This window comes from Bos javanicus, chromosome 4 (genome assembly GCF_032452875.1).
Source record: "Bos javanicus breed banteng chromosome 4, ARS-OSU_banteng_1.0, whole genome shotgun sequence".
NCBI classification, from domain to species: domain Eukaryota; kingdom Metazoa; phylum Chordata; class Mammalia; order Artiodactyla; family Bovidae; genus Bos; species Bos javanicus.
Window position 1 is genome coordinate 105,220,972 of NC_083871.1, and position 24,676 is coordinate 105,245,647.

Here is a 24,676-nt window from a genome sequence, read left to right on the forward strand (position 1 = left end):
CTCCTTGCAGAGTTTCTGGGCTTCTCCAGCTGTTTAAAATGGCTGACCTCCTGTTTACTTCCTTGTTTGTGTGTCTGAGCAAAAGGGAAAATTCAAAGGGAGGTGTTTTGCTCTCTCCCTGAACTAGAATGCTGAGCAGGGAAGCGCTTCCACTCGCGTTACTAATGGCGCTCGCCCTCTGCAGACTGGCTCCAAGCCCAGGTTTATGGAAATTCACTTCAGACAAATACATTCTGCCACTTTCTCTCTTGGGAACAGACATGGCAGAATCCCAGTGGGTCACTCCATCTGTCCCCTGGAGCCTGGATTACTTCCTACCTCATTCCACAACAGCTTTTTCCACAGGACTTTTAAATAAACCATAAAATAAAAATATGCCAGCAAGTGGAGAAGGAGACTACTGGTTGAACAGGCTCATGGATTCATAAAGCTTGGAGAAAAACAAAGAAAACAATATAAAAGCCAAAAAAAAAAGAACAAATTTCTATTCCTTTTGTCTCTCTTTCTCCCAGCACAGGCAGACCAAAGCTTGTGCTCAGTCGCTTCAGTCGTGTCCGACTCTTTACGACCTCATGGCCTGTAGCCCGCCAGGTTCCTCTGTCCACGGGATTCTCCACGCAGGAAGTGGGTGGCCATGCCCTCCTCCAGGGGATCTTCCTGACCCAGGGATCGAACCTGTGTCTCTTCAGTCTCCCGCATTGGCAGGAGGGTTCTTTACCACTAGCGCCCCATTTCCCTCTTCCTCCCAGCACAAGGCAGGCCCAAATGTCAGTCCTCCCAAATAACAGTGGATTCCATGTGGGTTTTCTGCTCCCAGGCCTGAGGGATGAGCCAGAGGTCTGCCCCAGGGAGGGGGGTCTGGGATGAGATGGAGCTTTGAGGGAGCCCCCAGTGTATCACTGAACCTCAGAGACAGAGGGAGTAGGAATGGGAGTGGCTGCAGAAAGAAGAGGAAACTTGCAGAGAGGTTCATTCAAACGGAAGATCCCGTCTTAGGATATCAAGAGTGGTGGCCACGAAAGCCCAAGAATTATAGTTTTGTCCAGGTGTATGCCCGCGAATGGGATGGCTGGATCATATGGTAACTATTTTGAGTTTTCTGAGGAGCTTCCACGCTGTTTTCTTTTTTTTTTTAATTTATTTTTAATTGGAGGATAATTGCTTTACAGTGTTGTGTTGGTTTCTGCCGTATGACAGTGTGTATCAGCCATAAGTAGACAAATATCCCCTCCCTCTTGCACCACCCCACCCCCACCCCCATCCCACTCTTCTAGGTCATCACGGAACACAGAGCTGAGCTCCCTGTGCTCCACAGCAGCGGCCCACTCGCTATGTTTTGCATATGGTAATGTATATGTTTCAGTGCTACGCGCTCAGTTCATCCCACCCTGTCCTTCCCTCATTGGGTCCACAAGTTGGTTCTCTACGTCTGCTCAGGCAGTTTTCCATAGTAGCTGCACCACCTTACGTTCTCACCAACAAGGTAGGATGGTTCCCTTTTCTCTATACTCTCTCTGTATGTGCTTAGTCGCTGAAGTCATGTCCGACTCTTTGCAACCCCATGGACTGTAGCCCTCTAGGCTCCTCTGTCCATAGAATTCTCCAGGCGAGAATATTGGAGTGGGTTGCCATGCCCTCCTCCAGGGGATCTTCCCAAACCAGGGGTCAAACCCAGGTCCCCTGCATTACAGGCAGATTCTTTACCATCTGAGCTACCAGGGAAGCCCCATCTGTAGAGAAATACACTCTGTCTAGTATTTGTTATTTGTAGACTTTTTTGAGGTTGGCTGTTCTGACCCCTGTGAGGTGGTTATCACATGGTAGTTTTGATTTGCATTTCTCTAATAATTAGTGTTATTGAGCATCTTTTCACATGCATGCTGGCCATCTGTATGTCATCTGTATGTCCATTAACTTCTTCTGCCCAGTTTTTGATGGGGTTGTTTGTTTTTTGTGGTTGTTATTGAGTTGTATGAACTGTTTGTGTATTTTGGAGATTAAACCCTTGTCAGTCCCATTGATTGCAAAATTAGTACAATATTGAATCAATAAGTCAACTATATTTCAATTAAAAAAAAGAGAGACCCCAAGAAAAGGGAGCAAGGATCCAGGATTTCCACTGGCTCACAGTGTGATACCACAGAGTGACGGATATGTATCTGGACTCCGTGCTAGAAGCTGGGAGAGGTATGGGCAACTGGATGTGACTAAACCAAGCTTGTGTTCCAGGTGAGCAACTTTGAAACTTCAAGAAATGGGATGGAAAGGTATAGCACATGACCTCTGCCCTCAAGGAGCTTTTAATCCAGTTAAGGAGACTGGTAAATGCAAGTGTTCACCGGAAAATAGCATGTGATAAGGTCTCCTGGGGTGGGTAATGGATGGGAAGTTCCTTTTGTTCCTTCAGCACAAGGAGAAACTAGCTCAGGCTGAAATAGTAGAGGATTTCCGGGAAAGAGAAGGTATGCTGAGTCTTGGAGGGTGAATGAGATTTGGAGATGAAGAAAGGGCAAGGCGTTTCAGACTGTGCTCAGAAACATTTGCTCGGGAGTTGATTGTGGGAAAGTGATAGTCGCTCAGTCATGTCTGACTCTTTGTGACCCCCATGGACTGTAGCCCACCAGGGTTCTCTGTCCGTGGAATTTTCCAGGCAAGAATACTGGAGTGGGTTGCCATTTCCTTCTCCAGGGGATCTTTCCAACCCAGGAATCAAACCTGGGTCTCCTGCATTGCAGGAGAATTCTTCACCTTCTGAGTCACTAGAGAAGCCATATATATATATATATATAAAAGAGACTTTTTAAAAGATTGTTGACCATTTTTACAGCCTTTATGGAATTTGTTACAGTATTGCTTCTGTTTAATGTTTTGGTTTTTTGGCTATAGGGCATATGGGAACTTAGCTCCCCAACCAGGAATCAAACCCACACCCCTGAACTGGAAGGCAAAGTCTTAACCACTGGACCACCAGGGTGCATGAGACCAGAACACTCCAGGTCTGAAGGCTGTGACGCCTGGTGTGCATCTCCACATTAGAGGTAGTCTTGCCAATGGGACCAGAACACACAGTGTCCACTGACTGCAGCCACCTCAGCCCATATGCCCAACCAACGTCCCCCCACCCACCTCCCTCCTAAAGCCTATCCCCCTACCCACTAGATCCCATCTCCTCTTGACTCCTCATGACATTGCCCTGCCAGGTCTCTACTTCTCTCATCTTTCTTTCTCTCTTTTCCATCCATCTCAGCAGCATACAAGTATCTGTTACTCTCCTCATTTTCAAAATGTCTCCTTGGAGCTTCCCTGGAAGTCCAATGTTTAAGACTCTGTGCTTTCACTACAGGGGCACAGGTTCAATCCCTAGTCAGGGGACTAAGATCCCACCTGTCACATGGTGTGGCCAAAGTAAAATAAATGACTAGGCAAGTTGTTAGTCACTTAGTCATATCTGACTCTTTGCAACCTCGTAGGCCGTAGCCCGCCAGTCTCCTCTGTCCATGGAATTCTCTAGGCAAGAACACTGAAGTGAGTAGCCATTTCCTTGTCCCAGAGATAGTGAAGGACAGGGAAGCCTTGTGTGCTGCAGTCCACGGGGTCACAAAGAGTCAGGCATGATTGAGTGACTGAATAGCAACAAAGGCAGTTGTTAAAACCAAACAAACAAGAACATCTTTTGACCCCATTTTCTTCCTGCTGATGAGTCCTCCATATCTTTTCTCCTTTTAGCAGCAACGCTCAGAAGACCTGTCCTCTTCCTCTCCTTCCTCTCTCTCCCAACTCACTCTAATCGGGGTTTCACCACTTGTGAGGTGCTCTAGAACTTAGGTGACCCTTTGGAGAAATCCCAGCTGAGATCTGGGGGACCAAGGCCATTGGATGCAGGCTGCCCCTGGGCAAGGGACGGAAGCTCCAGCGAGATGGCTGTTCCTGTCACCCCCAGGAGAGCACCCAGCTGGGAGCTCTCAGCACCTGGCACCCCCACAAGTTGGGGAAATGCAGGCTTGGTCCTGAAGGTGAGCTGGGTGGCACACCTCCCAGTCCATCACAAGACTGCTTCCGGTTTTCCACCTGACTCTAGAAATGGGGGATTGACCCCTCTGCTCAGCAGGGAGACTGGGAACCTCCAGCTGTGCCACTGAATTCCTCCCATGGGCCAACATGTAGTTATGCATAAACCCACCTCTATGGGGGGACTTGAACACAGGAAAGAAAACAGCTGTGATGTGTAAAGGACCCGCCCTCCTCCCATTTTATTCCTTATTGAGTGGCTATGAGGAACAGCTCAGGTCCACACCACAGCTCATGGGAAGCCTGGAGCGGGGTCCCTATGGTGAGCTTCGCTCCTTTCCAGTGTTTTTGAGGGGAAGCCCAGGACTGTGAACACTCAGGAGTGGTACTTCCATCACGGCCTCACAGTGTTAAAAATGGTGCTTAATCCACAATTCTTGACTGAAAAGCAGCGTTTAAATGGGATTTCTGTGGACTTCTGTGGGTCAAAGGGGTGGTGCTAGTGGTAAAGAACCTGCCTGCCAATGCAGGAGATGAAAGAGACTCAAGTTCGATCCCTGGGTTGGGAAGATCCCCTGGAGGAGAAAATGGCAACCTACTCCAGTATTCTTGCCTGGAGAATCCCATGGACAGAGGAGCCTGGTGGGCTTTGGTCCATGGAGTCACAAAGAGTTGGATATGACTAAAGCGACTTAGCATGCACGTGACTCTAAGGGGTTGCATCATCACATCTCTTAGCGTCATCCCTGGTGGCCCTAAGTGGCTAACCACTATTTAAGATGATTACCTTTATAGCCTCAGAGATGCCGGTCTGCACTTGCAGACAGGACTCCTGACGTCTCTCCAGTGCAGTCTCCTTGCACCTTCTTTGCTGTGTGCATCGTAGTGGAGAGAGGAGCACTCAGGTGGGTGAGACAGAATCAGCGTTCCAGGGAGGGGGTGGGCTGACGGGGGGTCGTAGAATGACTCCCATAGTGCAGCTCAGAAACCCTCATGTGCCTCTAGTGGAAGAGTCCCTCCCACCTGGGCGACCTCCATGTTCAAAGTGCTCTTGGACGTGTCGGCTCACGTGACAATCCCTGGACCTCCTTGCCCTCCCTGGCAACCTGTCACTTGATTTCACTCAGGCGTTTACTCTTCCAGGCCATTTTCTCTGAGTGACTATGTATGTACGTCTCTGGAATTTGAACTGAATTTGCAAAAATTTAATCTGATAGACTAGATCATTATCGGAGACCATCCACGCTGAAGATTCCACGTATGCCTGGGACAGGGTACCGGCTGCCCTGAAACAGTCCCAGGGTGCCTCACACCTCTGCATCCTCCCCAGTAGTCGCTTTGTATGTGTCTTCAGATACATGTCCCCACGTCCCAGGTCTGGGTTTTGAGAATTTGTCTTGCTATTTCCATATGTTTCTTTTTCATAATTTAATGTCTCCTTGGATACCAGCAGATGCTTCCCCTTCTGGATTCTGCATATTTGATGGACAGGTCACCACCCCACTTTATATATTGGGTGATGAGAATTACTGTTTGCTTTCACTTGCTCCTTTCTGCCATTTAAATGTTATTCCATCTCTTTGTGATTTTAATAATTAACATGAGTAAATTATGCCTGTGAGTGTATAACCTTGATGGATTCAGACAGGATGGAAGGGTCTTGGTGTGGCCCATATTTGCAACTGCTTGCAGCCAGAAAACCCCGGCCCCGTCATTTCAGGGTCATTGTGATGTGTCATGTGAATTGCAAAAAGTAAATCCGTCCATTACATCCGTCTTGATTGTACCTGCATAGAGGTTGTCAAAGTCAAACTCTTATTTTTAAATGAAAAAGACAAGGAGTTAAAAATACAGTAGAAACCTTTGGTGATGCTGATTTTAGCCGACAGGACTAACCTCTATGTTAGAAGCAGACTGTACTGCATCCTATATCTTATTGCAGTAGGTAATAGTTCTGTTCCGGGGGAAAGAATCTGATTCCAGGGGTCTGTCTGCTAGTTTCTCTTAAGGAAGCCACAGTAAATGAACCTCCTGTTACTAGGTATAATTCTTGGTTGTTGGAGGCTGTGGTTCTTGGAGTATATTTAGGAATCCATGGTTATTGTAGTTTATTTAGATATGGTGATGAGTCTGGTAGAATTTAATATAGGCTGCCATACTAATTAGGAGGTAGGAGGTGGTCTCACTTACAGGGAGAGATCGTTCTTGGGGAAGAGAGCAGATTCTTAGACATAAAACAGAGAGGCCGAGCCTCAGGTGAGCCACAGAAGGAGACATATCTCTAGGCTTCAAGCCTAGAGGAGGTCGGATGGGAGCAGCCATGAGGAAGTAGCCAGGAGCTGACAGCCCAGGGACAAAGGCAGGGTCACCTTGAAATTGTGCCAGTCCTCTGGACCTTTAATCTCTGTCAGCCGAAGCATCTTCTATTTTATATTTGTAATACTCTCAGCCTTTATCTCCTCTTGTACTTCCTTAATGCTTGGTAAAACCTTTTAAATGCTTCCGCCAGCATTTCTCCTGTCTTTTCTGCAGGAACTGTATTTAAGGGTAACCATATAGACCCAGATGATTAGGGAATGTTACACTTTCGAAGAGAAAGCCAGCCAAAAAGAAGAAGAAAGAATCTTAAAAATAATTTTGTGAATCCCAATGAAATTATTGATTTAGGCAAGTGTCATTAATTAGTATGAAAATCACTGGATAGGTAGCTATTAGGGAAAAGGATATTTTGTATACTGCCAAAATTACACTGACCCATGGATTACTTTCTGACCTCAAGAGGAAAGCATAATTGTATAATATAAGGAAAAGATGATCACCACCTTCATCTGGTGACCAGTCATAACAGCACTAATGGTGTAACAGCCTGATGTTTGGTGTCTTTTGATGTAATTGAACACCACTACATATCACTCACAGTGTTTTCTAGAAAAATGAGTTTAACATTAACCCATGAAGCCTGAGATAGAAATGTCAGTTTCTAGGAAATCCAGGGGATAGAGGAACAAGTTAAGCGTCAGCAGAAGGAAGTAATTACACAAGTCCAGAGGCTGAGACATTCTGTAGGACCACTGGCCTAGTATGAGTCTATCGGGGAAACTTAAATTTTAAATTTTAAACCAAGTTTAAAAATATTTAAAGGACACAGCAATCAGATGTTGTCATCCTAGATTGGATTATCTGGTCTGGTTTGAAGAAAGAAGTTGTAAGAAAATTTAGGAGGAAATTTGAATATGGTAGAAAGTATTAGTTGATAACAAAAACTTACTGAAATGAAAAAGAAGAAATCATTGGCTGAAAAAACAATAAGCTTCAAGACAACATGAACTGCAAAAATCTCACAGTGTTAACTATAGACGTGATGTACACATATATATTGGAATGAGAGTCAGAAAGAGAATACTCCATGTGTGATATTTTGATTTTTAGTTTTTACTTGTACATATTTTGTAATTTTCTATAATGCATGGAAGGCTGTTTTTGCTATTTTAAGAGATCACCATAAATAAAACGTATCAAAAAGAAATTAAGATTTCATTCTGTGTTAAGATCTGTTGATTCTTTTGGAACGCAAATGTATTTTAAATTTTTTATTTTGGAGTAGATTTAGATTTAGAGAAGAATTACAAAGACAGTACTGAGCATTCCTGTATATCCTTTCTCGTTTCCCCTACTGTCATCATCATATATGACTGTGGTTGGTTTGTCAAAACTAAGAAGTGGGCAGTGGTACATTGTATTAACTAAACTCCAGACGAGATTCAGATTTTACCATTTCTTCCACCAAAGCACTTTTGTGGTCCAGGAAGCACATTGCATTTAGTCATCATGTCTGTTTCCTCTCTTCTGGTCTGGGCCAGTTTTTCCTTGCTTTTCATGACTTGGACAGTTTTGAAGAATATTGCTCAGGTGTTTTGTACCACGTCCCTCATTCTGGTTTTGTCTGATATGTTTCCAATAGTTAGACCAGGGTCATGGGCTTCAGGGGAAAGATTCCACAGAGATGAGGTGCCTGCCTTAGAGTCTGTATTATATGAGGGGCTGCCTGCCATCAACATGGCTTATCACTGGTGACGTTAACCTTGATCACTTGGTCTTGCCACTGTTTCTTACTTTTCTTAAAAGTAAATTTAAAAAGTGAATACTCTATCCTCTGGAAGTGAGTCCCTGAGCTCAGCTCACATGTTTTTGATTTTCACAAAATGCTTCTCTGTGTTGACCCCCGCCTTCCCCCCTTCACCCCCACCCCGGCCCCACCGCCAAATAACCGAGGGCACTGATTAACTTTAACTGTGCTACAGGGCGCTTATTGTTGTCCCCTTTTGAAAGAGCATTGTCAGATAATAACACACACTAGGGGCGTGGCATGAGTGGAACTGGTAATGAAATGTGGGAACCCTAAGGGAAAGTGATCCTCAGGGGCAAAGATAGGGTCCCTTGGTCAGCCACTGCTCCTCCACATTTGGCCAACCTCTTCTCACACTCAACTTGAAAAAAATCTGGGCTTCAAACGATCAGAGGGTTCAGTTCAGTTGCTCAGTCGTGTCTGACTCTTTGTGACCCCATGAATCACAGCACGGCAGGCCTCCCTGTCCATCACCAACTCCCAGAGTCTACTCAAACTCATGTCCATTGAGTTGGTGATGCCATCCAACCATGTCATCCTCTGTAGTCCCCTTCTCCTCCTGCCTTCAATCTTTCCCAGCATCAGGGTCTTTTCCAATGAGTCAGCTCTTCACATCAGGTGGCCAAAGTATTGGAGTTTCAGCTTCAACATCAGTCCTTCCAATGAAAATTCAGGACTGATTTCTTTTAGGATGAACTGGTTGGATCTCCTTGCAGTCCAAAGGGCTCTCAAGAGTCTTCTCCAACACCACAGTTCAAAAGCATCAATTCTTTGGTGCTCAGCTTTCTTTATAGTCCAACTCTCACATCCATACATGATTACTGGAAAAACCATGGCCTTAACTAGACGGACCTTTTTTGGCAAAGTAATGTCTCTGCTTTTTAATATGCTGTCTAGGTTGGTTGTAACTTTTCTTCCAAGGAGCAAGCGTCTTTTAATTTTATGGCTGTAGTCACCATCTGCAGTAATTTTGGAGCCCCCAAAAATAAAGTTTGCCACCATTTCCACTGTTTCTCCATCTATTTGCCATGAAGTGATGCGACCGGGTGCCATGATCTTTTTTTTCTGAATGTTGAGCTTTAAGCCATTGTACATTGTACATTTAAGCCATTGTACATTGAGCTTTAAGGCATAATGTACATTCTGCTGTACATTTCTTATAACTGGAAACTTGTACACCTTCTTGATTATGAGTGTCACTATAAGAAATGAAGGTTTCAGTTCAGGCTAACAGTGAATATGTTCTTGGGAGTTTTTTCTTTTTTTTAATCAAATTGGGAGATTGTCTAGGTATATTATGTTTCTACCTGAAAATTCTTTTACCTTTGGAGAAGTTGGAAAAGGATATATATGTACAGAATTTTACATTGGCTATCTTTTTCTGAGGCTTCCCTAGTGACTCAGTGGTAAAGAGCCTGCCAATACAGGAGATGCGGATTCGATCCCTGGGTGGGGAAGATCCCCTGGAGAAGGAAATGGCAACCCACTCCAGTATTCCTGCCTGGAGAATCCCATGGACAGAGGAGCCTGGTGGGCTACATTCCATGGGGTTGCAAAGAGTCAGACACAACTTAACAACTAGACAACAAGAGCAACAATCTTTTTCTACCCATGAATTCTTACTACTCTAGGTATAGACTAAGAAGTTACTTAGCACTCTGCCCCCTACCCATAAATGTAAATTTGAAAACAAATTTAGTTGCATTTTAAAAAATATATATTTCAGTGACAAAATTTTTAGGCCTAGATGTATATTTTGGAAACTGATTAAAGTCTTCATACATTTGTGTTGGTCACCCCAACAGCCTGAAATTGATCATAGTTCTGTCATGGTTAGTGAGGTGGGACATCAGAAAGTGAATTATGTCAATATCTGTTGGCTGTGCATAAAAATCTGGGCATACAAAGTATCGGAATGTTTTGGATTGATAGCAAAACACTTGGAATAACTGAATATCCCAATTATATTCTTGTGTGTGTGAGAGAGAGAGAGAGAGAGAGAGAGAGAGAGAAAGGCCTTTCTAAGGAAGTTGAAGCAGAGACTTCACTTTCCTGATACTTGATTGTAGGAACCTTTCTACCCCTTTAGAAAATGATACTTCACACTCTTTTCTTTGTCGTTTATAAACTTGGTGGGTTTCATAGCAAAATTTTGTAGGTTGCTAGTGTTTTCACCTTCCTACCTGGAATACGTATTTACCAAATGTCCTATTCATATATGCCCATTGCTTCTAGTAAAAAATCCTGCTATTTGTTTTTGCTGTCATGTGTGCACGTATGTGTGTTTATTTAGGGAAGGATTCTGTGCCCTTCTACAAGCAAATATTAATTGATAGCATTTATCATTCTGCTCCCTAAGATAATTATTCACATAAATTGTAATCATCTGCAGCTATATTCAATCATTGCATTGTAAGTGAAGTTGTCTCAGTGTGCTAATCTCATTGTATTTTAGAGGCAGGATATCATCTCTGAAAAGAGACTTATACCTTCCTGTCTGTCTGAAAATTCTGGACTCAGATACTTACCTAGAAGGAACCAGACCTGTAACTGAGTATTTCAGAGGCTAATACTGTGGATGCTGAGACCCCAGTGACAGGTGCATCACTGTCTCCTTATTCTTATCCCCTGTAGCACAGTATGGTCCACACCCTACCTGTGTGCACAGCATTATTTCTTTTGTATGCTTGCTTCGCTTTCTCATAATAGTACAGCGAATGAGGTAAGGTGAACAGAAGTGTTCTGGACCCCAGAAGTCAAGGCAAGGGTAGCATCCACGTGGCTGTGATCTTTTCATGTAATTCAGTGATGTGCCCTGGCATGCCCACTGCACCCCATCAGAGTCTTGTATGTGGCTTCTCCTGATTTTCCTCTGTGGCCTTGTTCACACCTCTTAAATTCTAGATCCTTAATCCACATAAAAGACAATTCCAGCCCTCCATTCTGAATAGGAGGGCTTCCCTGGTGGCTCAGTGGTAAAGAACCCACCTGCCAATGCAGGAGATGCAGATCCAATCCCTGAGTCAGGAAGATCCCCTGAAGAAGGAAATGGCAGTCTATTCCAGTATTCTTGCCTGGGAAATCCCATGGACAGAGGAGCCTGGCGGGCTACCTTCATGAAGTTACAAAGAGCTGGACATGACTGAGCGATTGAACAATAGCAACAAATTCTGAATAGCGATGTAGATTCTTTCCCTGAAGTTGCTGGGGAGGTAATTTTCATTTGATTTTCCTGGGCCACACTTGGTTTGTCAGAGAACTAAGTGCTGTGTGAAATTTTTCCTTCCCAAGAAGGAGCAACTTTCATTTTTCATATTTCTTTCTTTTCTTTCCTGAGCTTCAAATATTTCTGTCTATAAATTATTATTTTAAAAGGCTATTTCTAAATATTCCCATACTTCTTTCCATATATCCCTCAAACCTTGCCTTATTAAAGACATATGGGTCTCAAATATATTTAAGTGAATCTAGAAAATGAGGGCCTTAGTAGCAAACATTCCCTACATTGGAAAAAATGTGTGTGAGGGGCTTTCATGTCTTAGGACACTGACAATTCAGTCCCCTCCTTTTTGCCCACAGAAATAATACATTTTCTCTTGTAACTGAGAGGAACTGAATGCATTTATACTCTTCTATTCTGTCTTGGCTAGAACCTTTTCCACTTTTAATACAGAGAGTAGGTCTCCAGCATTCATTTATTCATCCTAGATTTAAATCTCCAGCCCTCTTTCCCTGAGTTTGAGGATCAGATACCCCCTGCTATCTAATTGATGTCTAATTGGCATCTCCACACAATGTCTAAGACTTTTCTCAAACTTCACATGCCCCAAAAGAGTTGAATTCTCCTCGCCTAAACCAGTCCCTTCCTCTGTCATGCCCATCTCAATAATGGCACCAGCATCTACCAAATTTGCTCAAATTGTGCTTGATTCCTCTCTCCCCAATCCCATACCCCGTCCACCAGAAATCTGTTGACTCTAATCTCCAGTTCATCTTGAACCAATTGTCAACCCCCCAAATTCAGGCCACCATGATCCTTTGTTTGATATATTCCAATAGCCCTCTCCATAGGGACACCTGGTCTACTTCCTACCAATGCTTTTTTTATCATCTGTTCTCTGCGTAGCAGCTAGAGTGACATTTAAAACTGAAATCATATCACTTCCTCATGTAAAAATGTCTGAAGTCTTCCTGTTCACTTAGGTCGATATCCAAATCCTTCATTATGAACCGCAAGGCACTGCGTGCCTTTGCTGCTGCCTTTCAAACTCCTGTACACCAGGCACCATCCTAGGCATTGGGATTCTAGGAAGAACCAGAGAATGTCTGCCCTCCTGAAACTGACAATCTGGTGGGATTCTTAAGAGATGGGTCTCAAGATATTTGAGAAACTACCAATTTTTGAATATTACTACATTATTACAAATCCCCCCATATATTACAGCTTTTGTGCTGGCTGGAACACGCATAAATTCTGTTTTCTGATTTCCCTGGTCCTGTAAGTGAATTTGCTTCATGTGCCTGATCTGCCAAATTTAACATTCCACTTTTTATTTTATACAAAATACCACTTGCTGAGATCTCTCCTCATCGATCTCACCTGTTACCAGCATTTGCCAATGGCTTACTTTATTAAAGTTTTTTTTTTCCCCACAACAAAGGCACTTTTAAAAAATAATCACTGTATGAGTGTTAATGCCTGTGTAACAAAAAGGGAAAACAGCACTAGTACATTGATTTGGGAATGCCAGGTAGCAGACTAGCCTTTCTCACTAAGCTAACAGACTCAGCCCCACCAACAAACCTTACGATGCACACAGTTCAAAATTCAGCAAAGTAGTGAGCTCCTCTGTGCCTCAGAGGAAAAGTCTCCTGGAAAATGCAGAAATTCCAGCAAGATCTGCCAGTGGGAATGCACAGAAGCCCCCTTACTTACCTTCCCTACGTTCTGGCACCTTTATCATCATGGTCCTGTCTTCCCAGCCCCATTCTCTTTAGAAACTTGGGAGCTTGGGAAACTCACCTTTCTGCCCCAAGCTCATGTCATTGCTTGGCCGTGATAGGAGGCTGCAGTCCATCCTTGATTCCTTCCTTACTGCTGATGCCCTCACTTGGCTGGACTTCACACTGGTATTGAACCGTTGCTCTTGGAATGGCTTTTATTTATTTTTATTTAACTTTTATTTGCTATAGAGGTATAGCTAATTAGGGCTTCCCTGGTGGCTCAGTGGTAAAGAATCTGCCTGCAATGCAGGAGACATGGGTTCGATCCTTGGGTTGGGAAGATCCCCTGGAGGAGGTCATGGCAACCCACTCCAGTGCTCTTGCCTGGAGAATTCCGTGGACAGAGGAGCCTGGCGGGCGGGCCACAGTCACACAGAGTCGGACGTGACTGAAATGATGAAGCAGCAGCGTAGCCAATTAATAGACAATGTTGTGATGGTTTTAGGTGAACAGGGAAGGGACTCGGTGGCCTATCCATTCTCCCCCCAACTCCCCTCCCATCCATGTTGTTCGTAACACTGAGCAGAGTTCCATGTGCTATTTGTTGTTTATCCATTTTAAATAGAGAGTGTGTCCATCCCAAGTGGAATGGCTTATATTTTTAATATGTGGAGGACACTGTTCAGTGGTAGCGTTACTCGTCTTCCTATATGTGTGGGGTGGTGTTTTGTTTCTCTGTTGTTGTTTTGTTGCTGTTGTTGTTGGTAATTTCCCCCAGCTTTACTGAGATAGAATTGACAAATAAAATTGTAAGATATTTAAAGTGTACAAGATGGTAATACATATATGTTGTGAAAGGAATTCCCTCCATTGAGTTAATTAACATATCTGTCACCTCACGTATTTACCTGTTTTGTATGTGTGAACGTTTAAGTTCTAATCTCTTGGCAAATTTCCGTTATATGATATTGTTATCAACTTGAGTCACCATGATGTTCATTAGATTCTCAGACATTATTCAGCTTATAACTGAATGTGTGTACTCTTTTACTAACCTCTGACAATTTCCCCCACCAATTTGTGAATATCTTGTTTTCTATAAGTGATGCCACGTGTTACATGGCTTATTTCACTTAGCTTAATATCCTTCAGGTTCATCCATGTTATTGCAAATGCCAAGCTTCCTTCTTTTTAAGGGAGAAGGCAATGGCACCCCGCTCCAGTACTCTTGCCTGGAAAATCCCATGGATGGAGGAGCCTGGTGGGCTGCAGTCCATGGGGTCGCTAAGAGTAGGACACGACTGAGCAACTTCCCTTTCACTTTTCACTTTCATGCATTGGAGAAGGAAATGGCAACCCACTCCAGTGTTCTTGCCTGGAGAATCCCAGGGACAGCGGGGCCTGGTGGGCTGCCATCTATGGGGTCGCACAGAGTCGGACACGACTGAAGCGACTTAGCAGCAGCAGCAGCATGTGTATTATTTCTTTACTCATTTACCCATCATTGGACACTTAGGTGAATATAGATATTTCTTTGACATAGTGTTTCCATTTTCTTTGGAGATGTTTTCAAGAATGGAATTGCTAGATCACACGATAGTTCTTTTTTGAATTTCTTGAGGACTCTCCACACTGTTCTCCATAGTGGCTGCACGAATTTATCTTTCCACCCACAGATCCTCATCAGCATTTGTTATCTTTATCTTTTTGATAACAGACATCCTAACAGTTGTGAGGTGATATCGCATTGTGTCTCTGATTTGCATTTCTCTGATGACTAGTGATGTTGTGCACCCTTTCATGTTAACTGCCCTTTGTATGTCTTCTTTGGAAAAATGTCTATTTAGGTCCTTTGCCCATTTTTTAATTGGGTTATGTTTATTTTCTATTGAGTTGTATGCTTATATGTTTTGAAATATCTTCTCACCACTTTCTGTAGGTCAGGTTTACTTGAGATCTCAGTAGTTTTAGTGTTTTAAGTAGTGTGAAAATCTGTCATATGAAATTAGTCTACTTATTGTCCCTTATGGAGCATGCTGACACACTACCATTATTTTTTCCCCATTTCTTTGTTTTTGGATAAACCAACCTTCTTTCTGTTATGAATCCCTGAATTCAAAATTAAACCCAAATCATTCTTTAATCCAGTTGACTGTCCTGACAAATTTATATGTCTTCAAAAATGTCTCCCAGTTTTTGTTCCAGCAAGAGAGATTCCTTTCCATTCTTTTCATGTTTTTCAATATAAATCTCATGACCCTGTTTCTGACATTTCAGTGTCATTAGTTATTCCATTTTTTTAGCACATGCAACATGTCCATCACTGAAATAGAAGAATCTGTTACAAGACCAGCCCTTAGTGCCAAACCAGATCCCTGGAGATCTGTATGCATCGTTATGGTCCCTACCATCCAATGATCTTTCTAGGAGCATCCTTGAAGGCAGACTGAATTTGTATTATCAAACTTTGGCATTAGCAGAGATATTCAACTCAATCCAGCCATGTGTACTTTTAATATAAAGATTTACGTTTAAAAAATTAGAAACCCATTACATATAATCTTGAACTCTATTTGTAACTCATACCTTATAGTAAGTAGGGTGGAAAAGACTTCTAAGTTCCAAAAGCCTACTAATAGTGCTTACTGAACTGTTAGAGAACAGTGTTTCAAATAATCCTTTCTGTTATGAGATCAACCCCACATTGTTAGCCAGCCCTGTCTGTCTTGCTTATTTTCAGCCGTATATCAAGGCATAAATCCTGCTTATATCATTAGAACTTCTAATCTTATTCCCTGGCCACCCATTGGTCTTAATTATCCCTAACCTAGGTGAGTCTAGGAACAAATGTTATCAGCTTCTCAGCCCCATTCCTATCTCCACGTACAACTCTCTGACCAAATAGAAGATAGCCCCTTCCTTCTACCCCATCATCTGCTTAAGGCAAACACAAAACAAAAGCAAAACCAAAAAAAATCTTCCGACTCCTGAGTTTGTTATTTTACAAAGAGATCAGACTCTTCTTCTTAAGATTCTTCCTGAACTCATTACCTGGTGATGACAAGATTTTACTTGAGTCTGTGGACTTCTTACATTCCTCTCCCTTCCAGCATCCATTCATCACACTCATAAGGACCACCTTGGGCCTCAAGGGCAGGTGGCCTCTAAAAGAGTTGGGCAGGGGTTTTGAGGGGCTGAAGGGGTTTTGAAATATTGCTCCCCTCTTCTAGGTTTTGAGTTGTCACAGATATAATTAGTTCTCTCTGTGTCTTCAATTCCTTTCTCTCCTGGGTGATGACTTGATTAAAAATCTTATTTCCTTATTGGTGGGATTCTGCTGCAAAGGGTCATTTGGGAACTTTGCAGAAACTTTAGCACCATTCCCTGGACTCTGAAATATTGTTGTTTCTGTTGAGATGCTCAGTCGTGTCTGACTGTTTGCAACCCCATGGACTGCAACACACTAGGCTTCCCTGTCCTTCACTATCTCCCAGAGTTTGCTCAAACTCATGTCCATTGAATCAGTGATGCCATCCAACCATCTCATCCTCTGTCACCCTCTTCTCCTCCTGCCCTCAATCTTTCCCAGCATCAGGGTCTTTTCCAATGAGTTGGCTTTTTCCTCAGGTGGCCAGAGTATTGGAGCTTCAGCTTCAGCATCAGTCCTTCCAATGAATATTCAGGGTTGATTTCTTTTAGGATTGACTGGTTTGATCTCCTTGTTCCCTAAGGGAATCTCAAGCATCTTCTCTAGCACCAGAGTTTGAAAACATCAATTCTTTGGCACTCAGCCTTCTTTATGGTCTAACTCTCACATCCATACATGAACTATTGGAAAAACCATAGCTTTGACTATATAGACCTTTGTTGGCAAAGTGCACAAAAAAGTCTTAATGACCCAAATAACCATGATGGTGTGATCACTCACCTAGAGCCAGACATCCTGGAGTGTGAAGTCAAGTGAGCCTTAGGAAGCGTCACTATGGACTCTGAAGTATGGGAGAAGGTAAAAATATTAAAATCCACTCTCAGGAACTTGGCTCTCCAGTGAATAAATAACATGCTACTTTTGTTCTCCGTGGAGCTACCTCTCTATCACTTTATTAGATGAAGTTCTTGTATTTTGGAGTTTAATCATTTTGAGGGGAAAAGTCAAGAATACTTTCAACTATTATGAAAACTATGGATCTTCTTTCTAAATGATATGATTGTGCACTACCTGTGTGCATCATTACCGTGTCCTTTGTTTGCAGTGAATGGCCATCAGCTCTGGCCAATGGAAATAATAAAGGATGCTAGGCTAGCTCATGGAGCTGAGTAAGACAGAAGCAGCCTAGATCAGAGGAGGAAAAGAATCTGAGCTGTCCCAGGGTTGGGGAATCTTCCTGACTCAGCTCCAATAACTCCTAACATCTGTATCTGTCCATATTTCAAAATCTCAGGAGAAGGAAGAAGTCCTAGCTTGAGTCAGATCAATCAGCTGTACCAGGAGGGTGCGGTGCTCATTTGGATCCATTTTATGTAGCATGAGGGGCTTCCCTGGTGGCTCAGATGGTAAAGAATCTGCCTGCAATGCAGGAGTCCTGGGTTTGATCCCTGGTTCAGGAAGATCCCTGGAGAAAGGAATGGATACTCTCTCCAGTATTCTTGGCTGGAGAATTCCATGGACAGAGGAGCCTGGCAGGCTACATACAGTCCATGGGGTCACAAAAGAGTCAGACATGATTGAGCGACTTTTTTTTTTTTAATGTAACATGAGGACAGCAACCGTCGCGATGTTGATGCCCAAGAAGAACTGGATTGCCATTTATGAACTCCTTTTTAAGGAGGGGGTGATGATGGCCAAGAAGGATGTCCACATGCCCAAGCACCTGGAGCTAGCAGACAAGAATGTGCCCAATCTTCACGTCATGGAAGCCATGCAGTCTCTCAAGTCACGAGGCTACGTGAAGGAACAGTTTGCCTGAAGACATTTCTACTGGTACCTCACCAACGAAGGCATCCAGTATCTCTGTGATTGCCCCCACCTGCCCCCTGAGATCGTGCCCACCACCCTGCGCCGCAGCCGTCCTGAGACTGGCCGGCCAAGGCCCAAAGGTCTGCAGGGAGAGCAGCCTGCAAGACTCACGCGAGGGGAAGCCGACAGAGACATCTACAGACGAAGCGCCGTGCCCCCTCGTGCCGACAAGAAAGCCAAGGCTGGGGCTGGGTCGGCAACTGAATTCCAGTTTAGAGGCGGATTTGCTCGTGGACGTGGTCAGCCACCTCAGTAAAGCTGAAAGGGATTGTTTTGTGTTGAATAAACCTGTAAACAGAAAAAAAAAAATAATAATGTAACGTGAGGGTATTCCCAGTGATTAGAGAAATCACTGAGTTGTGCAAGCATCTCTCCTACGAGCTAACTCTGCACACAACTTCAAGGCATTCAGGACCTCCTGCTTTGGAGGAAGATAAAACCAGTTTTGACAGAATTCATAGAACCCCTGAATATTAGAGTGGAAGGAATTTTAGATAATATATGCTTTTATTGAGCATTTATTATGTGCCAAAGATTGGGCTTCCCAGGTGGCTCAGTGGTAAAGATAAAAAATCCACCTACCAATGTAGGAGACACATCCCTGGGTCGAGAAGATTCCCCTGGAGAAGGAAATGGCAACCCACTCCAGTATTCTTGTCTGGAAAATCTCCTGGATAGAGGAACCTGGCAGGCTACAAGTCCGTGGGGTCAGAAAGAGTCAGATGTGACTAAGCACACACTCATCCATGTGTCAGACATTGCACAAATATTTAACATGCACCGTCTCCTTTTATTTCTACCATAACTCCTTTAGACAAGTATATATTACATCTTTTTCTACAGATAAGGGAACTGAGACACTCAACCTAGAAAAAGATAGCTTGAAATCCCGTCTCAGCCCTGGTCCTCAAAACTTCTTACCTTCAGAGAAAGAAATTCTACTCCTAGTTCTGAGTTCCTCAAGATCCAAATTTTATTTCTGGGTAATCTAGGTAGATCAGAGGTAGAGCACAGAATGACGTTTGTCCCTGCCTAAAATGGGTTTGGCGGCTGATGAATCCCTTGCCATGCCCATCTTTTCTTGGCCCACCACCAGCTAGGACTCAGAAAAGGTTTTCATGGAGAGAAGCTCTATTTAGCAGACCCCGTTTTAATAAAGGGAAAACGTCAAGCCTGCACGCACTCACCCACTCTGTCACCCGGTGACATGGGCTCCGTCTGCCCGCCCACCACCACCTGCTGTGCTTCCCTGTGGCTGGACCCTTGTCTCCCATCACCACACGGCTCACCCACAACTGTTCCGTTTCTGGGCCTCTCACCCACCCACCCTTGCTCTGTTATTCTGCCACACAACCCAACACTCATGCATATTCTCCACCCAGCCCTCCACGGTCATCATACCAGCCATGCCATTCTATAAGAAACCTGTTTTCTCACCTAGTCCCCACCTGCCTTCTTCCACTCACCTGTAGTCATCTGCTGAAGGTGCCAAGCCACACACCCCTTTAGCTTTTCATGGGCCGACTCTCTAAGATGTGTGCTCTCACGGCTGTGAGGCTGTGTTCACTGAGGCATTTGGGGATCTCTAGGGGACTCAGTAGGACATTTTTGCTACTGAAGCAGCTGGCATTACTCACAGAGTCTCATTACAGCTTGAGGATCTGTCAGGTAACCATGAAAGTTCCTGGGAGGGCAGCAGGAAATAGCCCAGATGTATCTTTGGCTGCTCTGGACCCGGTACAATGCCAAGCTCATGGCAGGCACTTCTCTGAATTGCCTAGGGCTTCCCAGTTCGCTCAGTGGTAAAGAATATGCCTGCCAATGCAGGAGGCACAGGTTCGATCCCCGAGTCGGGAAGATCCCTAGGGAAGGAAATGGCAACCCATTCCAGTATTCTTGCCTGGGAAATCCCATGGACAGGGGCGCCTGGCAGGCTACAGTCGATGGGGTTGCAAAGAGTCAGACACGACTGAGCGACTGAACAACCATCACCCCCTGAATTGCCTCCATCGTATCAGTCAGGCTTCAGGTGGAGATGTTTTTCCAAGGTGAATGGCAGGCATACCTTTCTATGTTAAAGCAGGTGTCAGTATTACAACACTTGGTTTGCTGTAAGTGCAACTGGGAACTCACTGAAGATGGAGCTGCATTTCTTCAGGTGAAAAACATTCTCACCACCTAAATTTATTCAGTCTAAATTCTTCTAACCAACAAGGGAGCAAATTCTTTATTTCTTCCTCCCTAGGTTGTTATGCTTCCTCCCCACTAAGCCTCTTCTTACCCGTCAGAAGGATCCTGCTGTGGTATCCAAAACCTGATTCTAGGAACGGCCAAGGAATTAGTTTAAAAGGATTGGAATAGTAAATGCTTCCAATTGGCATTAACTTTTCCTGTCATGGCAGCCTGGGCAATGAACAGTAATTTTCATGGGTCTAACTCCATTGCAATTCTGAAGTTTCACAATTCTGGACATTTTATATACAGTTTGGGGCTGATTTAGGTAGGAGTCAGCAAGGCTTCCACTCATTTCCAAGGATGTACACAAACAACAGTAGGTAAAAGTCAAACACTAGAGTTTCTTGGAATTTCTATCAAGAACTGCAAATGTTTAACTGGTGCTTGATTACTCAGACTTTTAAAGAGGTCCTTCCTTCCTCACTGTGCATGCTCAGTTGTGTCTGACTCTTTGAGACCCCATGGACTGTAGCCCACCAGGCTCCTCTGTCCATGGGATTCTTTATTTTTCTCCAGGGAAGAATACTGGAGTGGGTTGCCCATTCCTCCTCCAGGGGATCTTCCCAACCCAGGGATCGAACCCGTATCTCTTGTGCCTGCTGCATTGGCAGGTGGTTCTTTACTACTAGCGTCACCTGGGAAGCCCCTTAACTGGTACAGCTATTATGGAAAATAGTACGGAGGTTCCTCAAAAACTTAAAAAAAGAACTATCTTGTGATCCAGCAATCTCACTTCTGGGTATACATACCCAAGGAAAATGAAATCAGCATTTGAGAGACATCTGTTCATTGCAGCATTATTTATGATAGCCAAGATACAGAGACAACTTAAACCTTCATTGAAAGATGAGTGGATAAAGGAAGTGTTCAATGGGCTATTATTCAGCCTTAGAAAAGAAGGAAATTCTTCTGTGTTTGTGACAACATGGATAAACTGTTAAGATACTAGGCCAAGTGAAATAAGCTAGAGGCAGGAAAACCAATACTCCATGACATAACTTACTTGTGGAATCTGAAAGTAGAAACAGAGCAGAATGGCAGTTACTGGGCTCTGGGGGAAGGGAACCATGAGGAGCTGGTGGTCAAGTGATACAAACTTTTATTTGTATGCAAGATAAATAGGTTAAGAAACCTAACGTACAACCATGTGACTCTAATGACTATTGTATTGTGGACCTGAAATTTGCTAAAATGGTTGACCTTAAATGTTCTTACCACAAATGAAAAGGGTAACAAGTCTGTGAGGTGATGGATATGCTCGTTAGCTTGATTGTAGTGAATATTGCACAATCAAATTATCAAATTGTATTTGTATTAAGTGTATGGGCTTCCCAGGTGGCACCAGTGGTAAAGAACTCACCTGCCAATGCAAGAAACATAAGAGACGTGGGTTTGACCCCTGGGTCGGGAAGATTCCCCTGGAGAAGGGCATGGCAACCTACTCTAGTATTCTTGCCTGGAAAATCCCATGGACAGAGGAAATTGGCGGGCTACAATCCATAGTGTCACACAGAGTTGGACATGACTGAAGCGACTTATCACGTACAGACACTTTAAGTGTATATAATCTTTGTTGACTATAACTCAATAAAATTGGAAAAATTTTTTAAAAGTTGAGATAGTAAGTAGCATAGCAGCCTATGAATTTGCTGGTTTCTAATTCATATATTGATTATTAGATATTATATATACATGAAATCTTTCCTTTCCAAAACAAACAGATAAAAAAAACAGACTTGCAAATGTTTTGAATATACCATTTGTGCAGTTGCAGCTACATTATTTTACTGTCCTGGGGCAGTCCCAAAACTGCCTGGTAGTACCTTACTCCTGGCAGCAGTAAGGAGTTAACAGATCACCCTGGGCTGCAAAGTCCATTTGTTTCTAGGTGGTATCATCAGACCTGGATCAACAGGATCCAGAAACTGGATCTTTGGGGGTTTCTTGTGTTTTTCTTTTTTAATCTTTTTATTGGACTATAGTTGCTTTACACTGCTGTCAGTTTCTGCTGTACAACTCAGTGAATTAGCTATATGTTTACATATATCCCCTCTTCCTTGTGTGGGCTTCCCTGGTGGGCTCAGATGACAAAGAATCTGCCTACAATACAGGAGACCCTGGTTCGATCCCTGGGTTGGGAAGATCCCCTGGAGAAGGGAATGGCCACCCACCCCAAGATTCTTGCCTGGTGAATCCCATGGACAGAGGAGCCTGGTGGGCTACAGTCCATGGGGTCTGGACTTCCTTCCCATTGAGGTCATCTCAGAGCACCAAGGAGAGTTCCATGTGCTCTGCAGTAGGTTCTTATTAGTTATCTATTTTATACCGGGTAGTGTACATATGTCAGTCCCAATCTCCCAATTCATCCCCCCACCCCTTTCCCACTTGGGTATCCATACATTTGTTCCCTACATCTGTGTCTCTTTCTGCTTTGCATAGCAGATCATCTATTTTTATCAACCTGTTTTTCTAGGTTCCACATATATGTGTTAATATTACAGTATTTTTCTCTTTCTGATTTACTTCACTCCATATGACAGTCTCTGGCAGAAATCAACTCTTTCCCCTGAACTCCAGTCAGCAGGAACTTGCCAGCAAGTTTATCACTTTTTCACGATACCAACTACTCTTATTGGGTCCAGGAGGTATAAGTAGAAAATTCATAGTAAAAATTATGTAGCTTTTCTGGACTCTCCTCTTGTCAATTGCATGGATAATGTCTAACATAAAAGGGAAAGAGTCTCTTTCTCTACAGCCAACTTCTCATAACAAGTAAGTCATATCTGCTCTCCTAATAACCCCTTCTGGATCCATGGAGTGGTCTTTCTAGTAAATTGGTTTTGAAACTGGAACATATCCAGGCCTGGGCTTCCATGTATATAGCCTAATGGGGAAAGAGGGCACATGTGTGCACGGCTTCACGGGGTGGAGCAGAGGAAACAGCGGTGAGAACTGTTAGCGTGCGCACCACTCAGAGGGTGGCTGGTGAGTTCCGGAGGGCCTCCTTCCATCTTAAGACCTCTGATTAGCCAGTAATAGCATGCCAGCACAAGTGGCTCAGTGGTAAAGAATCCAGCTGCCAATGCAGGAGACGTGGATTCGATCCCTGAGTTGGGAAGATCACCTGAAGAAGGAAATGGCAACCTACTCCGGTGTTCATGTCTGGGAAATCCCTTAGAGGATCCTGGTGGGCCACAGTCCATGGGATCGTGAAGAGTTGGACATGGCTTAGCGACGAAACAACAACAACAACAGTTATACTGGCTGTGGGTCACAGCACCATTGCCAAAGTCACCAATAGAGTGACAATCCCATTTACTTCCGAGACTGTCCTTGATCAATGGCAAAGACATTCTCTGTTGAGAGTTGTCTGTGTGAATCTGAATGGAGACGATTGTATGGGGTCTGCAGTTTTACAAGAAACCTCTGGGCCTGAACAAGGAGTTGTTCAGAGATTTGGGGGAGCAAGGACATTTCCAGAGATCTCCAGCTCTGAATGGAGTGCCTGGCATGAGCCCCTTGATGATCTGCCTGGGGTCTTTAGAAAATAGCAAGAGTCTCTTTTTTTTTCTTTTAAAAATACAGCTGCTTTGGGAGCTGAGCAGTGCCTTCAGGGACCAAGCGGGTGGCTGGACATGTCTTGTTCAGGTCCTAGGCAATTAGTCCTAAGGGACATTTCAGCTTCTCACTGAGAAATACTTCAAGCACTCAGATCCATTTCTTTTCAAGTTAAGATTCCCTTCAAACAAAGAAGAGAGAATCATTTAGGCTTCAAGGAGAGAGTGGGAGAGGACAAACCCAAACAGTGAAAGAGTAGATCATTCCTCTCCCTGCCACCTTCCTCTTTTCTTTCCGGGCTTTTGGGGCAACACTCCTCCTTTGGCGTCAGGAAGCAGTCACATGTTATTCTTTACCACGTGCACCGTGGGCTTTAAGCCCCAGCTGCCCACTTTCCTGTTATGAACAAGCTTTGATGGTTTCTGTCCTCAAGTGACAAATTTTTGCTTGTTTATGTGTGTTTTTATGTACCATATCCTAGTCCACAAAAATACTTTACTGTGGCTTGGGTGGGAGCTTCAGCTTCTGCTCAAAATCAAGTGATTTTTACTTGTTGGGGAAATCAGAGCTTTCTGCCTTTTCTCTCCACCTCCAGAGGGATCTCGCCTCACCCCCATCTTTCATGGGGGCTGGTGGGTCTCCTAGTGGGGTTATTGCTACACATTACAATCCAGCTTACATTGCTTTGGGGTTTTCAAAGTCAGAAATTCCTCAAACTTCCTGGCGCATCCTGAAATGCCATTTGGTCGGAAATTTTATGTTTAGCTGGAGATCAAGGGTGGAGATCG

General features: G+C 43.8%; 1 protein-coding gene and 1 pseudogene across 2 annotated transcripts in view; both read left to right on the top strand.

Annotated features, from left to right (window-relative positions):
• The window catches only part of TMEM178B (transmembrane protein 178B), a 417,702-nt gene that overhangs the window by 301,002 nt on the left and 92,024 nt on the right, over positions 1 to 24,676 (top strand). The gene's annotated exons all lie outside the window — the stretch shown is intronic.
• LOC133246502 (small ribosomal subunit protein eS10-like) lies at positions 17,814 to 18,410 on the top strand (annotated as a pseudogene).